Source organism: Chlamydotis macqueenii, chromosome 1 (genome assembly GCF_036417535.1).
Source record: "Chlamydotis macqueenii isolate bChlMac1 chromosome 1, bChlMac1.mat, whole genome shotgun sequence".
In the NCBI taxonomy this organism is placed as follows: Eukaryota; Metazoa; Chordata; class Aves; order Otidiformes; family Otididae; genus Chlamydotis; species Chlamydotis macqueenii.
The window spans coordinates 69,512,556-69,538,944 of NC_141556.1; the positions used below are offsets into that span (position 1 = coordinate 69,512,556).

General features: G+C 41.9%; 1 protein-coding gene across 1 annotated transcript in view; it reads right to left on the reverse strand.

The window, feature by feature from the left end:
* MICAL3 (microtubule associated monooxygenase, calponin and LIM domain containing 3) overlaps window positions 1-25,857 on the reverse strand; it is a 162,921-nt gene extending 137,064 nt beyond the window's left edge. Inside the window, exon 1 of the mRNA XM_086755798.1 lies at window positions 25,720-25,857. The gene's annotated coding sequence lies outside the window, so the exon portion shown is untranslated. The remainder of the gene's footprint in view (window positions 1-25,719) is intronic.
* Between the last annotated feature and the right edge of the window lie 532 nt (window positions 25,858-26,389).

Sequence of the window (26,389 nt, forward strand, 5' to 3'; positions counted from 1 at the left end):
ACAAAACTGTTTGATCAATGTACAGAAACAAGCAGACAGGAATGGCTTGGTCCTGAAAAGATTCTGAAGGGAGAAGGAAAATACTCGCGGCACAAAGATTTGTTTCACTACTGCTGCTTCAAGGACCTAAGATGACTAGCACATGAGTATGTCTCAATCTGTAGTACCTTACGTGCTCTTTTGAACAATTCTTGACCCAGAAAAAAAAAAATGGCCTAAAAGGGGTGGGAGAAACTACATGAATATTTATGCTCTTTAAGAACAATAATCTTTGTGTTGAAATACATAACATGTAAACACTTTACTAAAGGTCAGATTTTAAGTGTTCCATCATTCAGCCAAAATTTCTTGTTTATAAACTATTACATGAATCACAGTCTTTAAGAAGCCTGTCAGCCTCCTGCTGAAAATAAGCAAAGTACTAGTCCTTGAAATCTCACACAAGCAGTAATTATTTTTAGACTTAAAGGATACTAAGTGAAGGTTACGAGGAGAGTAGTGTCATTTGCAAATAAGCTCTCTGGAGCAGGAAATATTTGAATTTGGGTCTTTTGCTGTTCAAAACAAGCTATCTGGCACTCCTAGCCAAAGGCCTATTTTACACACGCAAATGAGCTGGTTTCTCGAACAAAAAACATCTGCCACTCTTGAGCACCAGTAACAGGCACTGAGCCTCCAGAATAAAAGGTAATGCCAGAAGACAGGCCCTCCCCCTATCCAGTCTGAAGTTCAGGACAATTTGAGTGCTTACAAGAGAGAAAGGGAAAGAAGGCTACACAGAAAGTGAGAGAGAGCAAAAGGAGAGATCACTCCTTTTCACTGAGAGACAGACACAGTCACAATTTCAATTCATGTAATGCGACCATGGAGATCACTTGAGCTCATCGTATATATTCCTCAGCACAGACTGGTGGGGCAGGAGAAGGGTGGAATCAAATGATTACACTGGACATACCTACTCATCTTCCATCAAATGGCCTGTCAGGTACAGGCAGTACAAGTTAGGTGCAGTCAGTATCTCAAATTATCAACTCTTGACATGTAATTCAACAATGAGACTCACATGAAAGGATGATGACTAGCCCTGTTGCACTATGGACAATTTGAGATTGAAGGAGTAAATATTGTTCTCCCACAGCTTCCAAATTAAATTTCAGAGGGAAAAAGACTGGCCTGCAAACTCCGTATTTTTACATCAGCAAGGAAGAACAGGTTAGTACAAGAATCTAATTAAAATATCCTGTCAAAAACTTCCCTCTATAGGTCATATTTCTCAGCCTATTTTCTCCTCCCTGCCAAAAGCTATTCCATAACTATTCCAAAATAGCTATTTTTCACTTCATTGAAGCGTCTTTCTGGGGGCAGGGGGGGAAGCTAGGACTATCAGAAGCACTTTTCATGGGTAGGTGGATTATTTTCCCCCATATATGCTCCTTTTGCAGGTTATGAAGCATATAAGCCTTCGGGTGCTTCACATTCAAAAGTAGTTATTTGTTTATTTAAAGTTCCAGCCTTTTTTATTATTGTTATTGTTCCCCACACGTACCACTTACCCTGGCTACTTAAAGGGCTGAATACCAAATGCAGCAGCACTTCCAAGACTCAAGATCTTGCCAGATCAGAGTTCTTCCTGCTTTATCACACAGAGTCTTTTGCATAAACTTTTATGCAAGTTAAAACCAGCTGCATTGCTCTTTTGAAGAACTATTATTTAAGAACAAAACATAATATTTGATAGCATGTCTTGAGAAAGGCATAACATTTGCAAGGAGTTTGCAGCCATTGTTCGTTCAAGGCAAATCTGCCTTCTTTCAGCATGTGACTGGATTCAGACTGGCACAGTGGCAGAGACAAAGGCTCAGGCTATCACTAATTATTTTGTATGTAAGCAGAAGTGGGAGTTACCACTTGAAGTCTAGCAGCCAGCTAGCTGATCTAGCCCAGAATACATCTAATGTATCACTAGAGCCCAAATTGGTATCCAGCTACCATGAAGGGAGGAACTAAGCTGAAAGGCAATAGCTGTACCACAGGACTAAGAAGGAGCTTAATACTGTTCCTATCAATGAGGAGTATTTGTATTTAAGGCTCAGCATTTTCTTCAGTGCAGTATCTCTGTACAAGAGTGGAACAGTTCTAGATTAACTACATCAGAGTTGGAACCAAACATTTTAGTCTTACATATACTCTCAAACAACCCAAATATTAACTAATTTTAGTTTGTTTCTCTCCATTCTGTAACAGCCTGAAACTCTGAATACAGAAAGCCAAACTTCTGAACCGTGTTAAAATTTCAAAGTTAACACACTTAGCTAGAAAAGACTTGCATTTTTTAATCAATTTTTTCAACAAAAGAGTTGACATTACTTATAAATCTTTGTACCCGTGGTGGCTATCAAGCTCTGCAAGATGAAAATAACACTTGACAAATATTAGAACAATATGGTAAGAAAAATGCATTATCCCATTTTCCATTTTAACCTGCTTAAAAACCCATTTTCACACACAGTTTGAGGTTTTTGGCTACTGCTTGTCCAAAGAAACCAAGAGATTTAAAACAAAATGAAGCCTCCAATCCCCACACTAATATGTATTCAATATCTCCCTCAACCTTCTGCTAGCCTGTGGGAATTACACATTTTTATTTATTTACTCATTTAAACTGTCAAGGATCAGAACAAGGGCTTTGCTTGACTAATAGCATTAAATGCCAAATGTATACCTCCTTGAACTAAATAGGAAAGGAAAACCTAGATCTACAGCCACTCCCCAGATCAGTCTTAAGCCCAGCTCCAACTGAGAAGGAAAAAAAGGTCAGTGATCAGCAGACTTACCCAGGTTCTTCTAGAAGACAAGATCTGTTGGTATGCAGCTGCCGTACGCCTAGCCTATCTTTTTTGGTGATGCTATAAATAAGTTTAATTGGACAGCACAGCTACCCTCTCCAGTTCTTCATGAACCAGTGCATATTTCTGGTTCAATCAGGAAGCACTGCAAGCATTTAGAAACCACTCAGTAAATATCCAGCAAACCTGTTGTTCTCCCATACAACATTCACACTGTGCCCTGAACTTGAAAGAGTTCTTACAGCAGCATTCCTGAATCCGGAAGAAAGGCTTTATGGTAAGTACTAAATAAACATGTGACAAGAGGTGCTTTTAAGAGGCTACTTCGCTGATAAAGTGGTAGAAATAACACTGATAACACCTTAATAAAAGGATGAAGCCCCTGCTTATCTTAACAGTTCAAGTGGAAGGGTGTAAAATAGTATAGCCTTTTCCATATTTCTACCTGCTTTAAGACGAGGGGAGGTGGGGAAGGCAGTAACTCAGACTTTGTACTTAAGCACAGAAGTAATGAAAAATAATCTCCCTCCAGGGCCACAAACCAACTAATTAGCTAGAGGTTCTTTGAAGATTGCAAAGAGTCAACCAGAGAAGGGATGTGACCAGAAGTTGCCTTGGCAATGAGCAGATAAGGTATTGGCAAACTTGCTTCACTATGTATTGAGTCACTTAGGTAGTTTTATATCAAGAACACAGAGAACTAGCAGCCAGCAGGCCTCTTCCAAGGGGAGACTTCAACATCCATCCTATAAACCTCCATCAAGATTTTTGTATAATCGTGGATTGACAGGCTCTTCTTATATAAGAAAATATTTTCAAGTAACAGTTGGTGAATGGACTCTACTGTGAATATTTGTTTAAGACCCAACTGACTATGCTATGCATCTACTAAATCTATTTGTGAAGTCTTATCAACAGAGACCAACCTCAGAGAACTGTGTAAGTGAACAGAAGTCAAATATTAGTCTTTTGAGTAAAGTGCAAAACCAAAAGTTTGTTGTCATAACTCCTGAGCAAACAGAATTGTCCTTCAAAAAGGAACTTCACTGTAGAGTCATCTTTGTGTCTATCCCACATCATCTTTACTTTGAAGAGTCAAAAATTTATTCCACCTATCACAAATGCTTATCAATAAAATATTTTGCTTATAAAAGCAACAACAATTGAGGGTGCTGAAGCAAAGCAAAATCTAAGTCTCTGATCTTGGAGAGAATATTATCTTAAGATTCAAATGGGACTGCTCATGCCAGTGCTGGAAAACTTAAGGAGAAAGAACATCAGCTCACAGACTATGAGAGGCAGGAATTAAAAGCAAGAGCTTAAAGCTCTCTCTGCTTTCAACCTGAAAGTAACCCTGGAACCTCTGTGACCTGGAAGTGATTCAGGACCTTTAAGCTCCATGTGCAAGACAGGGTTAGAACTATCTCAGCTCAAGGAAAAAACAATGGAACCGCTCTCCCTCCTTCCTTCCTTCCTCCCTCCCTCTTCAGTAAGCCTTCCCTGTCTCCTGAACCATGGGAAGGATGCGACTGTCAGTTCACTGGCAGCAATTGGCCAGATACCATCCCAACAACAGGCAGGGGACATAGGGTGGAAATGGAACTGGTTTTATGTCTGAATATACCCCCAGAGATAGTTACTGCAAAACAGATCATCCGACCCTGCAGAAAGCTCCTCATATTTTTACATTATCGAAATCACACCAGGAAGTCCAGAGTCCTCTCTAGCTAGATGGATTGATTTATTTCTTTCCACTAGGTATTATCAGCAATGTATTTCACCAAAGTGACTCCCAACAAAACAGTCTTCCCCCACAGAATGGTAGGTGACAAAAGTATGCAGTTACAAGAGGGCAGGAAAACCAGTTCCTGATCTTCTGCAGAAGACCTATTCAATATCTAGTTTGCATTATCAGGAAGGTTTCTCCTTAACAGATTAGAGTAAGATATCCAAGGTACCAGGAAAAACAAGATGAGAGTGTACCTGTGCCAGTCGCCTTCCTTTTTATGACCTTCAAAATCTCAATGAAATTCTAGTTGATTAAATTATTGCGTACATAAAAAATTTCGAGAGGCCATCAAGCTCACCTAATGCAAGCCCCTTCCTAATTCAGAGTCCTGTGCTAAAGAGGGCTACAAAAAGACTCCCAAGACTAAACATTAATTTCAGGGCCTAGAACTGTTTCTAGAAATTGAGAAGTTTCCTCTCAATTTAAAGTTACTTTCTAATTAACTACTCTGTCTAGGTTTTCAAGGATGCGTTTCAAAATGCACATCTCAACTCTAACCATTTGTTTTGAGATAGGCCTACAAAGCTGGTACTTTCAGAAGTGCCTAGAATACCTGCACATTTAAATCCCACCAAGCCTCACCACAATTTCAATCCTGTTTTCCTTAGGCTCTCTAGGAAGTCCTACAAGAAGTATGCTTTGCCACGAAAAGGCAGCTGTTCTTGCTGGGACTGTGCCTAATCCTAGAAAGGCTACCTTAGAGACTGGGAGCATATCTAGAAGGAGTGCAGAACATCATATCCTCACTATTTAGGATGATATCAATACACCTGATCTGTGTGAGAACTGGTTCCACCCATACAACCATCCACATTGCCATAAACCTTGTTCACAGTAAGAATAATAAAGTCATAATCAAGGACGTTTGCCTCAAATCCCAAAGGAAAACACACCCTTGGCCAAGTTCTTCTCTTCTGCATACTATACATCTGCCTTAGTCCACACCACCAACCTCCCTTTGTTTTTCATTCCTACGGATGCCAATCCAGACCTTCTCACTAGGAGTATAAATTCACCTGAACAGTTAAGTGGTGCCTTACTAAAGGGAAGTATACACACAAACAAACACATTCTACGCACACAGAACTCTCCCCAGTCAGTCCATACCACTTCAAGACAGGGACACAAAGATCTGGCTTTTCAAGAGCACTATCAGTCTTGTAACAAAGTCCAGGGCAAGCTGACAGCAGCTGGTGATAGAGCCAAGCCCTCTCCTAAAAACATCAGCTCTATAGTTATCTTCCTCGCACAGAGTGCTTTGCGCTTCTCCAAACATGGAGCTTTCTTAACATGAGAGGAAAAAGGCAAAGAGAACAAGATGCAAAGCACATGTTTTGGTTTATGGGCTGTGGCCCAGTGAAGCAGGTGGCCCTAGCACGTAAGATAACACTGCAAACATTAGAGCATTCCCTGGGAACAGAATGGGAAAAGGTTTGTTACTTGCAGCATCTTGCTAACTGTGCATTTTTACATCTCTCTGCACACAACAAAAAGCAGTTGTGCCCTTCTCATTTAGGGGGATAGCTGCAGAGAATTAGGCATACAGAAGTGTTCTTTGGCATTCACTTACTCTGTCCCTATCACACTAAAAACAACGCTTTTAATGTATGTTTGAGACTCATTTCTTTTATTTGTAATAAGGCCTGTAAACAAGTTTTATTTAGACAGGATTTATATCACACGTTATTGCTGAAAGTAATACTTAAAACCAGGTTTTTTTAAAAAAAAAAGACTAGAATAGAGCATCCATGTCAGAACTGGGCTAGTGTCAGTATGCCTGTCTTCAGCCAAGGGGCACAGCAGCCTCACCAAGTCAAACGTGACTATTTGGTACTCTGCTTCTATTTCAAACAAGAACCAAACAGCACTGCAATAACTGCAGATTTGTGAGATAAAGAGCTCTCCCCAGCTGTAAAGTCTGAGCTTCATAAGCAAAAGAGAATATAATGTTTCTACAAACCAGACTGCAACAACAGTGTGCAACAAGCAGCTTCAGAGAAGCTCTCAGAACTGGCATGCATGCATGCCCTAATACTTATTAAATTTCTTCAAATCCAGCGTGTTCTCTTGTTCTAGTAATGTTTATAAATGTCTTTTCAGCACAAGAGAAAACCAGCTACGCAACAGAAAAGCTGAACATGACACAATGTCAGGTTGACTAAAATAAAACTGAAATTTCATTCGCTCTGTTAGCATACACCGTAGTTGAGACCTGTAAGCCAGCAGAGCATTTTCAAGGAAACAAGATATTCAAGGTAAATGCATTTCTTCAGTGTGCAAAATGAATCTCCACTGCTTGATCATAACACAAGCAGTGAGCACAAGCCTGGAAAAGAGTAAAATAATTAAAGTTCCAACCGTAATTGTTGCTGCACATACACAAACACATGAAAAAACTCAAAAGTCTTACTAACACAAACTGCAAGCACTAGATAGTGCTGCTCTAGACTCAATGCAATGAGAGCAGGAAATGGAAGTATCTTGCATTTCTCACTCAAAACATACAAAATATGAACACACTATGAAGACTAAGCATCTTCCAAGTAGCCTCTCTTCCACAGAAAGGTAGAGGAAATTTTCAGCTGTGATGATAAAACCTCCTATGCCAAAACTGTTTCACTAAGGATTAAGTGCCTCACACAGCCCAGCTCTGAACTTCTGCTTCCCCCCATCACAGAACTGGCACTTACAGGAAAAGCACAAAGTAAATGATTCACTTTCTCTCTGATAACCATTCCAAAGAAAGGAAGCTGTCTAGCACTTAAATTATTACGGTGGGGCTTTTCCTTCCCATTAACTAACCTTAGGCATTCTCTCTGAATTTTCAAGTCTGACACTTCACTGGGGTCAGAGCGTTGCACTTCTGATCACAAATAATCTCCTTCTGGGAAACGTACGGAATTCACCGCTCATTATGGATTCCAGAAAGAGAGAAGCAGCAGGAAGCTGACATGTGCCCGAGGTCCCAAAACAGCTTCAATGGATCATCTGAATCCAGGTTTGTAAAGAAGGCCATTTGGAAAGATACAGCTACCAATCTAGTATACAGAAAGTGATCCTCAAGAGGAACAGGGAAGGTATCTTTTGACCACAAATTCTGGTTGCAGCGCTTCCTGGGCTTACAGATTTCTATAACATTCTCATGCCAGAAAGTCTAGGGACTACAACAGCAAGAGGAACAAGATCCCACCAAATAGGGAGACAGCAGATTCTTGCTACTACTACAGAGAGCAAAAGAGAATTGGGAGAAGTGTCTTTCCCTTGTCCTTAACCAGATATCTAGAGTGCACATGGAGGCTGAAGACATAGCTCATGCACAGAACAAATAGCTCCTAGGCCTCCAGTCAAGACACATAGTTCCAGCTTAGATTTGTGGCCTCTCTAACTGCCAAGAAAGGAGGGGATTTCTGTCTTCAAGGAAGTATTTACAAAAAACCCCACAGTTTATAGCAGCCAGGGCACACAATTTTATTAGTATTATTTTTCTTTTTCTTTTTTTAACCACTGCTGCTTATTAACAAAGCAGTCCAGGTTGTGCCTTCATATCCAGCAAGCCAGCTATTAAAAAAAACCCTACTCAGGATCTGTTTGTGAAATGTATCTCAGATGACACTGTGAAAGAATTAGCCAGATCAGGAAAAGGAGCAAGTTATTTGATCATTTAAGTGTCTCAAAAAGGCAGAACCAAGCCAAAAAAAAAAAAAAGCCACCATACACACTCCTTCAGCTGGCAAACTGCACATTTTCATATTTGTCTGTTATGCTCCTAAACAAAACAAGAAAACACAGCAATCAGTCTAGAGGTTGTTTAAAATTTTTATGCTTCATCATCAGTGCCAATACTGGTCTAGGAATCATTCACTAATTATCCTCCTACAAAAGTGTTAAATCAGAAGTGTTAAAAAACAGTCGTAAAAATCTAGGTTTTTTCAAAAGTATGATACAAATACAAGTCAGGTTTACTGAAGTGAATAAGCTGGCATTAGAAGACAGAAGCACATAAAGCTGTGCTGCCTGCTTTCCCTTCTGAAGGCAGTAGTATCAACTTCATTTTTTTTTTCTTGCTGCTCTGATGCTTCATCCCTATTAACATGCCAAGCAGGAGCACGAAGAGTTCTGCGAGTTTACATTAGCCCTGACAAACTGAGCCCCCTCTTTTCTATCAGTTAACTTGAAGCACACTGAGAAAGGTCTCCAAGACACTATCAAACAACTTGTGGAAGTAATCTCTCTAAACTAATTTGCAAGCAAATAACCCAGTGTGACCAGAAAAAAAAAAAAAAAAGGCAAAAAAGAAAAAAAAAAAGAAAAAGGCATGCAGGAACATACAGGGAAGAAAGCATCTGCAGTCATACTGGGCAATATCAAAAAAAAATGTACCTGAGGGCACAGTGATTTCAAGGGAGGAAATCCAGCCATTGGGAAACATCGTAACTACATGTAGCACACACTGTCTCATACCAGAAGCAGAATGTTACATATTGCAATATGAAGGACAGGATCACTCAGTGCCCTGCAAAAACGGTGAGCATGTGTATACTGATCCTCAAATATCAACTCCAACTCAGTTGAAGTCTGAAATTTATATTATTGGACTGCCTATTCATTCACTAGTTTCCACTGTATGAAACTGCTCAAGCATTGATTTTCCTTGCCTCCAGTTCTTTTCATCTGTTGTAATCAGTCACCTTAAGAAACTAGCAGGTATGACTGCTGCCAGAAAAAGTATTGTACCAAAAACTGCTACACTGCGTATTTCAACTGAGGAGACTAGCAAATTTATACGGAGTTTAGACATGCATCAATTATCTGTATAGCTAACATCTTTTTAAAAAAGCAGTAGTTGGAAGGTTTGCAAGGAACAATCCCAATATAGTTCATAATCAGCATTCAAGATCTGCCTGCGTTACGCTGACAAACTCACTAAACAGAGTTACTAGAGACAGGAATGTTTCTTCCTTGGTTTCCTGAAAAAGAGCACTTAATGATACAAAATTACAAAAGGGGCTAGCTAATTAATAACTCACAGCTAGCCTGAGGAATAGAAGGGTTCAGTGGTAGTGTTAAAAGTATAAACAATAGAAACTTTCAGACAAAAGTGACAGAACAGACAATGAAACAAGTTTTTTAAAAGATACTGTGAATGTTAAAAGCAAAACAGGCTGCCTCCACTAAGTCAGTCCTCTGAAAAGGCCAAACACCTTTTAAAAACAAGACTACCAAGAAGGAGACAGTGAGAGAGCAGAACACAGTATTGTCATTTCTCAAATTATCAAGACTCCGTAGTAAAATCATAAAATTTACCTGGGTCTGTGTTCCTTCCTGTGAATCAGTACTTTCAAAACTTAAATCGGAACGGTAGTTGCACCAACAGAACTATTTCAGAACCAAATACTGAGGCTCTTGCTACAACATAATTTTGTTAAAGGAACAGAAGTGGTTCATGGGGATCATCAGGTATGACAGAAATTTCAGAAACATTACGGGTGTCATGAGTGGGGGCTTCAATAACACCATAGGTAGGCAAAGGAAAAACACTATTAATTTTGGAAGCATTTTTGTAACTAAACCCCAACTTTTAGTTACATTACAAAATCTGATCTGCTGAATCACCAATCTCTTTTAAAAAAGCAAGCACAGGGGGAGGGGGCATCTTTGTCACAGAACACACTCAGTGCATACATCTCTAGAGATAACTCCCAACATGCAGTTTGATGAAACTGCCAACTTCACCACCAGTCATCCAAATTCTAAATTGCAGAGTATATGAAAAAGTTGTCAGGTTCACTCAGTTTCAGAAACCATTCAGTTTCCCACCTACAGCATTACTAGGCTTGCCTACTTAGGGATGTAAACAGTGTCACACAACAGTGGTTCCCATTCAAAAAGTCACTAAAGACAGGAAATAGGAATTAAGATTTTCAGCAAGTGGTACTTATGGTTTAAAAACCCCTAGGGTTCATGACTCTCTTGAGAGGGGAGAAAAATTTATTTTGCTTTTTAATACTGTTCCGCAAGTATGCGTTTGTACATACGGTATGTGCCAAGTCGCACAGTTACAAGCTATCATAATTTTCCCAGGCCTGCATCTATTCACACCCAAACTGGTATCTTGCAAATCCATACCCACGTGCATATGTAAAAACATGCGTAGGGCTTCATTAGTATATGCATAAATATTCATTAGTTGCTATTCATACCCACAAACACATATACCACATCTGCAAGATAATGAAACATTCCCTCTTCACATACTGATCCCAGCAACAGGAAGAGACCTAGATTCTTACCCTAGCAGTGTACAAGCTTATGAAGGTCAACTAAAACAATAACACTGCATTTCATTTATCTCCCTTCAAAAACTGACAGGACACAGACTTTTATTCCTTTTCTAAAATGGCCAGAACAGCTAGAGATGAAAGAACTTGGTTTAAAAGGTAACGCTACTTTCCTAGATAAGAACAGGCTACAGACAGAAATCCTGCAATGCTGCAAATGTGTATCTAAACTAGAGAGCAAAGTACAGGAGAAAGACAGAAAAGCAACTATCAATATCATGCTCCACCCTGGTTCATATGCAAGTTCAGTGAAATAAGACAGACAGATGGGTCCTTCCTTTCCAGTTTTACTTCCTTTCAATTTCTCTTTTAAGCTTTGTATAGCTGAGTAACATTCAGAACCGTCAAGGTTAGGATCTCTGATTTTTCACTAGTATTTATTTTAAGACTACACTGACTATGCCTGGTTTACACTCCTCCATCACAGAGCAGGCAGGGCATCTTAATTCAAGCTTCTCTGCAGAGAGGCAAGAAAGTCCATTCCTGAAAGTGGCTGCTCATCTTAAGCAGTAAGAAAAGTCATCTTCTGTCACTCTTTGAGCACAGTAAGAGTTTAAGTCGATTCGACCTGACCACCTCACAAACAAGTGCTGACATACAGTCCACCTCTACTTATTTTTACATGAAAGCATCATCCTAAGGCCACACTACTGTAAAAGGTGCCCTTCTGAATCAGCGCAAAGCCCTGTAAAGGAGTCATAAAGAGGAACTACACGGCTAAAAACATCTGTGTAACACAAATGGGTACTTTGAATATCCATCTGAAAACTACCTTTACAAAAAAAAATTAAAAAAAAAAAATCAACACTGCTTTTTAGTGTTCCAACATTTTACCAAACTGTTTCTAATCATCAATCAGTGGGAAAATGCAGTCAGTTATCAGAATGCTGCACTTACTAGAAGGCTCAAGTTTGTCATGTATTGACTGGTAATTAAGCATAAGCAAGTAGCATATATATTGCTAATATAAATATTACGAGGTCACATACAGAAAGAGGTGATTTTTCTTTACAAAACAAGCTGATATAGGCAGAAGTGACCATGTTCACAAGTACACAAGCACATCTGAAGAAGTTCACCGAGCTAAGAGGGAAAGCAGACAGCAGCTAACAGAGCAACTACATTCTCTCAGAAGTACTGCTCCATCCATCTGTCAGTCAGAGCTCTAGAGAGAACACAAGAACATGGTCAGAACACAAGCCTAGGAACCAAAATCCTACACCAGAAAAATAAAAATAATAGTTGAACAGAAATAGTGATTGTATGGCACCTCATCTAACCACTAGTTGTATTTTCTGTCCTTTATTAACTTGCATCTGTTGCCTCTTTCTTTCACAGAAGCTCTAGCATTTTAATACTTCTTTTAACAATGTTCCTCCCTTTTTTCCACAGGTATCAAGCACGTCCTCCCAAATACAAGACCATCAAGCAACAACTTTGTCATTAACTGTACTTCCCCTCATACCCCCAAGTAGCACTGACAGTGCTCCATCTTTGCTTTATCACCAATTCATCCCCACCTGTCTAGTAACACCATTACAGTAGTAATGGGACTCCATAGTAAACCTGACCAGGTTCACTATCTTCTATTCTAACAAGGCTATTTTTAAACCCAGATCAATTTTCTGATCAGACTCTTCATGCACTCCTCAGACAGTTGTGCTGTGTGACAAGAGAAGAGAAGAGAAGAGAACACAGCACTCCAGGATAAAAAAAACAAAAAAAACAAGCAGCTGGAGGTAGGGGCACTGCACAAGACACTACTAATCCCCCCCCCCCCCCCCCCCCGGCTTTGCAGTTGTTTTCCACTTGTATTGAGGTTTAATGATTGCTTCTACTGTTTGAGATCTGAAGAACCTGAGGGCCTTAAGCCTGTCTATTTACTGAAAAGGAATGCACTTCACTGAACAATGTGGCTGTAGAAAAGCTGTATCTAAAGTCTGTTTAGAGAACAATGAACAATTGTCTTGATTTAAAATCTTCAGATCTGTAACTTTGCTACTATCAATATTTAAACCAAGGGGAAAAAACTCTCCTAGTGCCTATGTTCACTTTACCTCATTAGCTCTGCAGCAAAATAGCTTAGCTGAGAGAGTCCTGGTTTTAATAATGCTGCCATACCAGGGAAAGGAAAATAATTTTTAAGTGAAAAGCACAAGTCAAGCAAGAAAGGAATTTTGTTTGTTTGTTTCTAGAGCTGCCTTTTTATTTAAGAAAACACAATGGAAAGCATAAAAATCTCAGAAGAATGAAGCAGACAACAGTGCCCTAAGGGAAAGGGAAGGAACACAGAGGCTGTACTCCAACAGCAGGCAAGAATTCTTACACTGTAGATTGCTAAGTGGTGCAGAACCAAAGCCCCCTCCCAACCCAAAAGTATATATTTATTATTATACACGGGCTGTCTTCTCAATAGTTGCCACGCAACAGTACACCTGCTAAGCATCTATTTCACTCTGTCTGTGAGGCTTTTTAAAGTTGATTTAATATCCACAGAAAGAGTTTTGGCACATCTTTTAGGAGCCTGGGGACAGGAGCATTTACAAAATCACATACAAAGGGTGACAAGTAGCAGCTATTACACTTTTATTGAAAAATCAAAATGGATCTCTGAATGGATGCAGGACATTTAAACTGCTCCCCCCTAACAAAAGGGCCTCCCAGAAAATATTTTCCAAAATACCAGTCACACATGGATTGTTTCACTGGAGCAGACATTCAAGGTCACTCAACCCCCAAAATCTTACTTTCTCCTCTAGCTGGTTTCTGTGGATCCTCAGATACAAGACCCTTAAAACCTTTTTCTCTTTTCATAGCATCACGTCCAAGCATTATAATAAAAGTCTGCTATGTTTTGCAGACTCTAACATTAACCAATGCTTCGTCCTACATTCACCCGAATTCTCAGTAACAGCACAGCTATTTAGCGGATTTCCCCTCCAATCTTGGAACAACAAATGCCACGTACCAGATGTGCACTCACCCAGGAGCTCACAGCCTGCCACCAAGGTGAGAAGAAGGTGGGCAACAGCTCTTAATTCTTCTCTGTTTGGCTTAACAGCCTTCTCCCTTCTGCGCGCTGCATTCTGTATAGCCACTGCAGTGCTCAGAGCAAGCAGAATCGCAGGAGCAGCTGGAAAACAGCCTCGCATCTTCTAAGCTGAACATAGGTGTACACCCCAGATTGAGGGTGGTTCCTTCCCAGTAAACCTATCATCTACAGCTCCCTTAGCCAGAGGGTGGGTCACAGCGACAAGTGGCTATTGGAAGGTGATAACGAGGGCAAGAGAGAATAATAAAGCCAGAAAAATCATGCGTGCGTGAGTGTGTGTGTGTAGGAAGGGAAAAGAATAAGTGGAGCAAATAATGAGTAAAAGAATGGAGTCAATATACAAAGAAAATTATTTACTGAACAGAGTATTTGTGCTGCTGACCTCAGTTCATTCCTTTCCAAGTTTTAACTCCTTATGGTCAGGGCCTTGCCTGGGAGAGAAGTAAGGTCTCAGCTCATTTCCACTGCTAGCCACTGATCACCGTTCTAAGATACAACAACTGCATCCTGCTGATATTGTCTACTACACCACTAAGTTGTCACAAGTTACAACATGCTTACTAAAAGCCTGCTCAGCCCATCATGTTTTTTCCCTCCTCCACCTCTAAAGAAAAGCCCTTTTGAACCCAGAGTTGAAGGGGATGGCTAGGGTTCATATCTCTACCATTTTTAAGACCTTCTTAGAAAAGATATTTTTTCGGCAGTACCTGAATATTACCAGCTTATAAAAAGTTAATGCCAGCCAAACATTCCTTTCCACAACAAGGACTGCTGTATGCAAGTTAATCTCACACCCGTGACCTTGTTCTAGCCACCTAAAGACTTTGCTGTCGTAACTGAAACCCCATAGACACTGCATGCATTTGCTGTGCAAAACTGTGGCATAAGCTCCAAAGTCACAGCAATTTGCATTTTGCACAGCAGGAGCTACCCCGCTAAATGGGAACAATAATATATTATGCATTTCTACTTGGGGAAACGGGACAATATAATTTTTTACAACTAAAAAATGTATTTTAATATTATATATTTTGAGTCATTACTGCATTTGAGATCAGGATCACAGAATCTACTTGCTCTCACATTCCCCAATACTTATTAAGGATATTGCCTCCATATTGGACCCTACATGATGCAGCAAGCTGCAAACTCCAGTAAAACTGTGCAATAGTGGTGTAACAACACTAAATGTCATCATTGTGTTACACGGGCTAGCATTCAATTTACAGCACCGAAAAAAAACTTCTGGCCCATTCCACTCTACAGAAACTTTTCTAAATACAAACCAAAGTGTCTGATTTTGTAGACAGGCTCAGGGCTGCTTCCATTCTTCTGGCAGGTGTCAGAGCACTCCATTCAATGAAACCATAGAAATTAAAACTGAGCATTTGCAATTGCCGTTGTAGTAAGCACAGTACAATTCCAACAAATAAGTCGACCTAGCTTAAGCTAAGACAGCTGTTAGAAGGACCACACTCAGCTACCCACTCTTGTGAATCATTTCCTGAATTGCCGTAATTAGCACAACATTGTAAGGCATTTCATCCTCAAATCCAAGAGAAGAAATTAACACTCATCTTAATTTACTATGTTCATCTCACAACACTTTATTCTCAGTTCATTTCAGAGCCTTGCCTTCAAGATTGACCTCTGTTGTGACACCAACAGGAAAAAAACAACTGAGATCAGCTAGTGTGCAGCAGACACTGGCTTGCTGGGTCAAGTCTGACCTAGGCACCTTGAACCTACTAAGCCATCTTGTTCATTCCTTTCTTTTCAGTACTCTCTCTTTCAGCTTTATTGTACTTCATGTTTCTGAAATTCTCAGCTTTCTTAGAAGTCTAGAACCAAAGTACTATGCCCAAGAGCTGAATTCACCAGCAGATCCTGACTGTGAGAAAGCATGATGCCTGTAAGTTATCATTATGGTTTGCATGAATGCATAATAAAGAGTTTGCCACCATTGCCCTCTACCACCAAAAAAAGCCTTGACTGTACCTCAAGGGGGCCTACTAGAAAAAATGGGGAGAGACTGTTCAGTACAGCCTGTTGTGACAAGACGAGGGGTAATGGTTTTAAAATAGAGGGAGATAGATTTAGATTAGATACTAGGAAGAAATTTTTTTACAGTGAGGGTGGTGGAACACTGGAACAAGGTTGCCCAGAAAGGCGGTGGAAGCCCCATCCCTGGAAACATTAAAGGCCAGGTTGGATGGGGCTCTGAGCAACCTGATCTGGTTGGAGATGTCCCTGCTCCTTGCAGAGGGGTTGGACTAGATGACCCTTGAGGGTCCCTTCCAACCCTTCTATGATTCTATGACTGCCTGGGATGTTTTCCTGCATGCTGGTTGATCCCTGCAGCTTTACGAAAACGATTAGCTTCTCTCACCCTTTCAGATCCAGACTTTTGATATTATAAACCTTGAGCTCATTAAGAGTTTGATGAAGCATAAAATAAGTGTAGTTTAACAGTCAAATGAACAACAAAGGGCCTTTTGTGATAGCTGAAGAGTAACAGAGTAGAGCAGCAAAGGAATGACGACTTAGAAAAAGACAACTCCTTATACTTAAAGGTGACATTTTGCAACATTTGATTAATCATCTGATTTATCAATAGCATTATATGATTTCAAATGAATACAATAACTTTGTTAGATGCAATTGTTGTACTGACACAACTCATCTGACTTTAGATTAAGAAAGAAAATTATATAAAGTAGAACCTCTACAATGCTGCAGGAGTACAACACAACCAGGAAATCTGAGCTCTTGAAAAACATTCTATTTGAAATTTTCTGGCAGAGGGTAAACAGTAAATTCCCCAGGTTTTTGGCACAAAGAAGGAAGACTTACAAAATGCTCCTCCTCAAGAAAGTAAAGTTATTTCGCTTGTGTAATAGCACCATACTGCTCCATGGGAACCACAGTTCCAAGGTGACTATCTCAAGATGCAGCCCGTCTTAGGATGGCAGAATTCACCACAGGTGAAAATAAGTCAGCTTTTTATAGCACAGAATGAAGGATAGTGCAACAGCAGCTCCTGAAATAAAACATTAGTTTAAATTGTAGACATTCCCAAAGTGAAATATTGTCAAAAACAAGAGCAGAGGAGTTTTGAGGAAGAAAATTAGGAAGTAAACAAGTCATCTTCTAGAACACAGTTTCATCAACACTTTCAGCTAGCCTTAGAGAATAGAAGAGATAAATATATTTTTTCAATTTACCCTTTTAGAGGATTACTAAACACTTTAGTTCCTTCTATCCTAACACTGCAGCATTTTAGAAGACTGTTGCTTCAGTAACTATTTAAAAATAAACTCTCCAGAGAGCACATAGCACTAAAAACAAGCCTCTCCAGACAGATGAGACATCTAGACAATCATCCACAAAAGGGCACATCAGCAGAAGAATTCTCCTACAGAGGAAGGAAACATCTCAAGTGACACTCTCCAAGCAATTTAGCTGGTTTAGATCACAGTTGAGACTATACTATTTCTAAATCAACATTAACTAATTCCCCTCCAAGGAAATAATACAGCAAACTGCACAGCTAATCCAGTCCACAAGACATGCCCCGGATGCATCCTATGTTCCTACTGGATCCTCCTGTTAAGAACAAACTTATGGCTATTGCTAGCAAAATTCAGTAGTTTCTCCTCCATGCACCAAAGAAGGGCAAGTCAATAAACTGCCAGGAGGGGGGCAGAGGGGGGGAATGCCTGTGGGGAATGCGAAACAGAAAAAGAGAGCAGTGTATTAAAGGAACAAAAACATGTAGGTGGATGAAATCAGAAGGAACACTGAATAACAAACCTGAACAGCACACTCTGCTCTCTGAAGGCACCCAAAAAGCCAGTTTTCCATTAGCACCATGCTCTGAGATGCAAGGATAAGACACCAGAAACATAGTCCATCGTTGCTGGGATGCCAGACCCACTCCCCAGAGCTACTCAGTCTGAATGTGGCCAGAAGAAGGTTCTGCATCTTGGGAATGCACTGGGTAGGAAGGGCACAAAAAGAGATGGGAGGGAAAAGTGCAGTCAAAAACCAAACAAGCAGACCTGGAAGAGATGAGAGAGGGGCTACACGCTGTACACACAGCATACTCAAAGAAGATCTCTCTCCTGCCCCAGGGGGAACATGGATCAGGAGACTCCTCCCTCCCCTTATGAAACACACTGTGAATGCACTCGTGAGCACAACTGTATGAAGAATTGTATCAGCAGACTGTGGAACTGGCTTAGCATACAAGCTGGCCACCTGGAATACCTTATTCTTCTTCTGATTTTAGTAAGTCCTATCACCTACTGTCTGGGTACAACATGAGACCAGGGAAACAGGAACAAGTGTGATTAGAGTGCAGAGAGGTGTCTGAGGGACAGTTCAGAAGCAAGTCCACTCAATGTCATGAACCCTGACCATGTTGAGTGGAGCTAAAGGAACACTTGTCCTGAATGCAAACTGCTTCTTCCAAGACAAAGGTCCCTACATGACACAAATATATACCTCTCACAGATACATACCTTCTCATAAGCCCACACAGTTTACATTTTGCAGCTTTAGAAGTGTCCCACTGAATGATTTGAAGGTTGGTTCACATCCTGAAATAAATTCACTGTCAAATAATATTCTATTCAATACACTGAACTCAAAACTTCCCAGCACTTGCCGTTCTACACATCAACAGAAAAATCATATCTGCTTTCTTCAACTCTCATCTAGCTTATTAAAAAAAAAATTGTCATAGAGGGGGGACTTCTTTACTATGTTTTAATACAATATTTGACACAGCAGAGTCCTAGGTGGGTCTCCAGGCATGTGTAATGCAACAGGCATTATAGGCAAAGCAAAAGCACCAAGAAAAGTATAAGGTACAATGATGGGCTCAGCTGTAGCCCATCTGTCTTTTTTCTCTGAGGGAACACTGAATATTATCACTGTGGAAAATTATTAGGGGAGATTTGCTGCTACTGATGCTGTCATACCTTCTGGATAACTCCTCCATTTTCACATGTATAAACTCCTCTCTTCTGGTGTACTGGAAGCAGACCAAGTATCGCTGACACCTAGCCTTTTCCTGGATGCATAAGCACTCCTAATCTCCCTGGAAACTCCACAGTACATTTAGATTCTGTTTATAAGCAGCAAGACAAATGACACTTAAGAGATCTAGAAGAAGCTTGAAATACTAGGTGTGAGGTATCAGCCTTCCCAGGCTCACCAAGGAAACTATACACAAAGGCTAACTCCAAACCAGTCCCTCTTTACAATCAACACAGGAAGAGGCACAGCTCTAGAGAATTCTGAATGGGAGACTCACTTAATTAGTGATTTAGCGTGGCTAAGTGAATCATCAAAAGCATGCCACATTCCCCAAAACCATTTATCCTTCCTGATATAGTCTAATTTGGCTTTTATTTCACAAACTGAGCAGAACTCTGTTTATAGCAGATGGAGTACTATACACAATGTACACAGACTGTTATTAAAGAAATAAAAAAAAAGGAGATCAGCGAAACATTCTTGGATTTGACTGTTCAAAGCAAGACTCCTAGGCAAACACCTGCCTCCACCCCTCATTTCTGTGCAGATTACCACACAATAGAGATTAGGACGTCTACTGTCCTCCCCTTCATTTCTTCAGTTACATAACCATGATATTGCAAGTGTTGGAGGACACTGCTCAACATAACATCCAGAGTGGTCTGTTACATGGGTCTTACTGGCTAGGTGTCAATTGGCTTTGTGCTCTTTAACTGGGTTAGAGCCCTCATTTCTTTAATGAATCCTGAAAAAAAAAATAGTAAACAAGTGTTAAATGGTGCAAATTGCTACAAGCTGCAGTATCTCAAAAAAATTAAGCAAAGTTTATACTATCCTTTTCATAGGACCAACAAGAGAAGCCTTTTTTAATAGCTGTGTAAGTATACATGGCATATTTAGAAAAACTAAGAGAAGGGCAAGAAGGGCTGCCCAACCAACCCATTACACCAAGGCAGTTCCACCAAGGCCATAAAAAGACCTAAATGTTAGATAGAACTCACACGGCCACAAGCACTTTTACTTGCATGGCAAAGATAACAAGATATGATCCTACAAAACTGCTGCTGTTCTGCCTACACTTTAACTTCCAGAGAGAATTCTCCCCACAGACTCAGGGTAAAGATATCTTCATAATGTAAAAGGAGGTCTATATAAAAGTTACACTATCTATTAAGTCACTTTAGTTCAAAAGTTACTCAGAAGAGTACAAGATTATACCCTAAGACTTCCTCAGATGCGCCACCCAAAGTTCATTCCAAAGCATCTTGCAGCCATGATGATAAAGGATATAACTAAGTAAAGCTTGAAAGGAAGAGATTTATTAAAAGTCTGCAAGACACTGAAATGTCCTCTTCCCTCAACCACAACAGCTCCCAGCAAGCCTTGCCTCCCTTCAAAGCACTGCAGATTCAGAAGAATTATTTCCAAACAGCAGGGCAGAAAGCAGTAAGACAGAACAATTTTCCTGCTGGTCAAAGAGGAAGTTGAAGCAATAAGTGGGTTATTTCCCAGGTTTTAATTAAACTGTACAACTGGAACCCTAATGCAAGGCAGACACAGCAGAAGACCCATAGGAAACAGCACAGAAAACACAAAATGGCAGAATTTTACCTTTGTTTTGTATCCTACGATAATGTTTGAGATCACCTGTCTAAATCAGAACTGCAGTATGCAACATGCTATATAGGAGCAAAACAAGAAAACACACTTCTTGCACACAGAGATTCCAACTCAATGGACGAAATGATCACTGGACAAGTGGATCCAAAGAAAGAAGCGAGCACAGCAAAAAGGCAAAAACCCACATAAAGATAAGCTGTGGCCTAAGGTGGGACTACATGTCAAATTCTCCACAGTATGCCACTCCAGATGACAGTTGAAAAGGACCAAGAAGCAAATTAGCTTACGTCTGTAGTTGTAGGACCCCACATAGGAATCATTTGCTAAAACTCTTAACGGCAGACAAAAAAAAAAAAACTCACTTTCAGTAAAAGTGGTCACTGTTTTGAACAGTTGAGTGTCAAAAAGAAATCCAGACACAAAGCGAGGGCAGCCTAGACTAGTTTTAACCATGTGGCTAGACATAAAAGATCGTATCTCAGAGACATTGTAGAGAAAGAATGAAAAAGGTTAACATGTAAGCCAGATAAAGATCTGGGGAGAAGGCAGAGATGACAGGCTGAGAGAGACAGGAATGTAGCAAAAAAAGTTTTCTTCACAATTTACATAGCTTTCTTCAGTGCCCCTTCTCAAAAATGAAATGCAGTTTCTCCTGTGGTCCATTGCAAAAACAACAGTTTCAGAACAGTTGATCAGGTTTCTGTCTTCAGAAAGAAGCTATGCTGCTACTGAATACCTTTAGCAGAAGTTATGAACTCTCCCTAGGAAGTGTGAGATGAAATAGGTTCCTCTTTCCTGAAATTGAAATAATTCTATTGTTAATTTACTGCTGTCTACGAAGAGTAAGAACTCGGATTTCCTTTCCTAGTTTCACAGAATTCCAATATTTCAAAAAACAAAGAAAAACATCCTTCAGTTCCCTCTTGCTACCAAGCCAAATAATTGCTGCTTGATTAAACTTTAAAAGAAAAAAAAAGGGAGGTCAAAAGAGAGGCTGCCCACCCAGGTGCGCAACCTTCCCTTCTTTAAACTGCTTCTCTCATCTGGCTACCGAATTCCTATCACAAGCCACTCCATACATAAGAGCATCACAGTGCCTCTTCAAATCAAGATACAATATAGAAAGGAGAATGAGGAGAGCTATGATCTATGTCAGTTTAAAGTTTACACAAAGAAACCAAATGCTGTTAGAGCCCTATCAACTACCTATTCCAACTACCTCAGAATTAGAAGACTGCAGAAACAGACAACAAAGAATTCAGTGACTGCACATCCCAAACACACTGTTGGAATCCAAATGTTTTCATACCCTTCAGAAACACCATCTACGTGCAGGTCTCATTTCTCAGAATGCATGTTCTTGGGTTCTCCCAGATGCACTTTTCCCTTTCTCCCTCTTCCTTGTGCAATTACAACAGAAGATGTCATTCAGCTGGGGGAGGGAGGGAGAGAAAAAGGAAGGAAAGGATGGTGGATTTGATGTGCCTATGCTAGCTTAGCTCTCGCTCTGTCTCCACTGCTTTGGGCTCCCCTCCTAGCAAACAAACAGTGCCTGCCTCTTGTATCTTACCACATCATTTCCAAATAGCAGCATGAACACTGGATCAGTATCATTACTGCTTTATTTTCACCTATCAAATTATGAACAGCATCTCCATAGCTGACATCTCACTTACATTCTGCTGGTTTGCAAGGCTAAAGTCAGTTCTAGGCTCTGGTGCAGCTGGGAAAGCTAAGAAAACACAAGCACGGCTCCTTAATGGAGCTCATGTAAAAAGCCACTTCCTGGATTTCCCAGCAGGAACTTCCCCCCCTCCTCCCTTTTTTAAATGAAAGGTGAGATTATCGTTAGGATCTGCCACAGTAAAAACACTCGCCCAGGAAAACTCTCTCAGATCACATCCGCACCAGGAATATCTCGGCAGTATCAGAACAGCCGCACAGTACATTGGCAAAGCTGCATTTCACACCCATATGTTAACAACAGACCACAGTGTTAAGACAAGCCCTAACAGCGCACATGTGCTTTACTCCTATAACTGAATCTGTGCAACGACCTTACATACAACAGCTCATATCCCTGGTCGACAGGTACACTGATGGAAGGTTTTAGCGTAGCCCTGGCCTCAGTTGTAAATGAAAGGATTTTTCCACCTCAGGCTATTAAGATGTAGATCAACTGGCAGAGAACAGATTTGTAAAACATCAGGGCTGCATGGCAGAAACAAGTTTTGACCAACTTGTTACCACAGCTGCCTACACCTTCTCCACAGTAATATTACAAAAGCTGTAACACCAAATAAAGCCCATGTACCTGCTCTGCTGTTGCTCTCACAGGCAATTTTCCATGACACAGTCAAAAAAGAGTGGAAGTTTTCCGTCTCTACCAAAGACGGAGAGCAGCAGCACGGACAGTTCTCCCTCTCCCTTCACCTAGAGCTACCTTGAACACTACTCTAAGATTACATCAGCAAAACAGCCCTTGTGTTTGCAAAGGAGAAAAAAAAATAATCTAATCCATTCATGGATTACTTAAGTGACTGAGAAGTCATTTTGAAATCCTTCAAGGTGAGAGAAGCACACCCAACTAAGGACCAATTCTACTTCAGCTTTCTCCAAAAGCAACATGTCATCAGCTCTGCATTACCACATGTACAATAAGTCAAGCTCTCATGGAAAAGTAACAGTGCTGTAGTCTTTATCGAAGGAGATCTGCAAAATAACTACGATTTCCAACGGGAGGCATGTTTGTAGAATATTTGAAAACCAGAGAGGCAAGAAAGCTTAGAATAAAATGTCATCCTGACCTCAAGCAGCTGTGTTCAGGTTTATACCAGGAATATACAGTCACATACTATTTACAGAACCTTTCCTAACACACAGGATTAGTCAGGAAAAGGATTTGTATGAAAATTTATGAAAATTGAAATTCAGATACATGTCATTCATAGTCAGCATAACTGTCAGTTATTTTTTCTGCACAAATCCTTAAAAATAACTGTTAAAAGAAAAATCTTTATGGCTATCCTGGAACAGTTCAGAGGAGTTCCCATGTCCATTAATTTAAGAACTTCAGGAGTTCCAACTTCACCAATTAGCTATAAGGCGTACCTTCCAACTCTAATTTAAGATATCAATTAATACAAGTCTAATATATCTAGTTATATCTATCTGTGTTCTTGGACATCAGTGCTTCAGCACGCTGCAAGCTAAATACAGACATACATCTGTTTTCTTAACTGTAGCGTGACTTCATTTTCAGCTGCAGATGAATGCGCAGTGGACTTTTGGCTGGTTTAAAGGGACACTGCCAACTTCAATCTAACTCTAAATCTAGTTTAGTGCAAGTAAGCTTTCACAGACTCTTAGACCAGTAGAAATATTCACGTGATTAAAGAAGTGAATTCCCATGTAGTGAGTTATTTTTACCAAACACATCCCTGCAGTATGACCAACCCAAACACAAGTGCTGAAAATGTGACAGTGAAAAAATAAGCAGAATAAGCACATTCTGTAAAAGAAATGCAGAAAGAGGTATTAGCATAACTATTGGGAAAATAAGTCAATTTCAAGTAAGTTCTTAGTTATAGACAGAAAATCTTGTTTACTGGGTTTTTTTAAAGCTCGGTCAACTTGTAGCTTTCACAGTTTGTAACTAAAATGGGCCCTAAAGGATAGTCAGTTTCTGTATATCCAGATTCTCCAGTGAGAGGCCATTTATTTGCTCAGCTTCCCCTAAGCCATCGACACCCATCACCAACCCACTACATTTAAAGTGCAGAATAACTAAGAACCCTAATTTTAAGCCTTAAGCCTCAAAGAGATTTTCCACAGACTCTTCAGTTCGTTAACCTTTCAAAGCAGTACAACAGCATCAACAAAGGAAGTGGCAATTTTTGTAGTGCCAGACTTGGAAAGTATTCCTCCATCTCAACAAAAGTTATTGTTGATTGCTAACCTTGGATGACCGCATGAGGTAAGAGATGACTTCTTCAGAATATGGAACGAAGCTGTTACAGTGAATGTATAAGCAGGTTTTTATATTATAAAAAGAGAAGGAACCCTATGTTTAGAAGCAGTCAGCCCTGTTAAGTATTCTAACACCCTAAACACATCTTAGGACAACAGCCTGCCAAAAAAAAAGCAGAAGAGAGACAAAAGCATCAGAAAGCTAGACATCCCTTGCACTGAACATACCTAGAGTGACAATAAAAAGGCTAAAGCCTCAGGTCCGCGAAGCAAGCAGAAGCCTACACAACACAAAGCCAGTATGTGCCGTTTCTCTTGCGAAGGTGTCACAAGCTCTCTGACGACGGAGGCAGCAGGAGCACTTTATGACACTGTGGTAGTCATCGCTGTGAAGTTCATCCCCAGTATCAGCGACAAAGCCGACGGGAAGGCGAAGCAGGCCATCAAGGCACCCCGGCGCGACCCCGCCGGCGGGGACGAACGCTGCCCCCCGCCCGGGAGGGCAAGCCCTCCCGCAGGCAGCCTGCCCGCACCGCGTACGGCCACCGCCGTCTCCTCCTCCCGGCTCGGGACGAGGGGACGGAGATGCGCCGGTACCTTTCGCCGAGCCAGCCCCCTCCGGCGAGGGAGCGCCCGGGGGTTCCCGGGGCTGACGCCCGGCTGCCACCGCCTCGTTCCTCGCCGGCGCCGAGCCGTGTAATCGGGTCAGGGAGCCGGCGAGGACCAGCCGCGGGCCGCCCCGGAGATCGGGTTTCGCGGCGGTGCCCCCGCCGCCCGCTGTCAGCCTCGGCCGCTCCCTCCGGGCCCGCACGGCCCCCGCCCCGGCCCCGCGCACAGACCCCTGCGCCGCTGCCAGCGCCGGAGGCGCCGCGCCAGGCCGCTCCCCGGGCGATGCCAAGGGATGAAGCGGATTCTCCTCCTCCTCCTCCTCCGCCCGCCTGCGCGGCCGGGTACCGGCCACCCTACCTGCCGCACCGCACCGCGCCGCAACCCGCCCGCTCTCCTCTCCTCCCCTCCCGATGGACGGCGGTGTGGGCGGAGGGACTCCGCCACCGCACTTACCTTCGCCTCATGCTGCTCCGGTGGGCGGCGGTCGCAGGGCTGGCACAGCCCGAGGCGCCTCTGCAGCGGGTGGCGCCGCGCTCCGCCCGTCAGGCTGCCGGCCCCGAGCGGAGCGGAGCGGAGCGGCCCGACCCTACCCGCCAAAGGGAGGGAGGCGGCGGGTGAAACGGCAGCGGCGGCGCGCGCGCACACACACCTTGGCAGCTACCGCTGCCCCGGCCCGACAGGCCCCGCCCCACGGGCGGGAAGCCCGCCCCCGCACCCGCCCCCACCCCTCCGGTTGCCTTAAAGCCACACACGAAGTCAAGGGGTCGACGGCAGAAAACGGAGGCTCTAACCGGAGGCCTATGGTGCTTTGAAAGAGGGAAGATGAAGGGGAGAAGAGTGAATGTCTTAGACACGCAACAAGCGCGGCAGCGAACAATAAAAGGACGCAATTACTCCCCCACTGCCTCTTCAAGCTCTCGGCTCCTCCCCCGCTTCCTGGCAATGGTACGTTCCCATCGCTCGAATCTCACAAATCCGGCTGGGATTGGCCGTCCTGGCGGAGTGGGGCGGGGCCAAGGCGCGCGCCAAAGGCGACTGGCGGAGCGGCGATCAAAAAAGGGGCGGGGCGAAGCGGCAACCGTTTAAAGTGCCCCGGGCGGCGTTGGCGTTCGCGCGGCGGGGG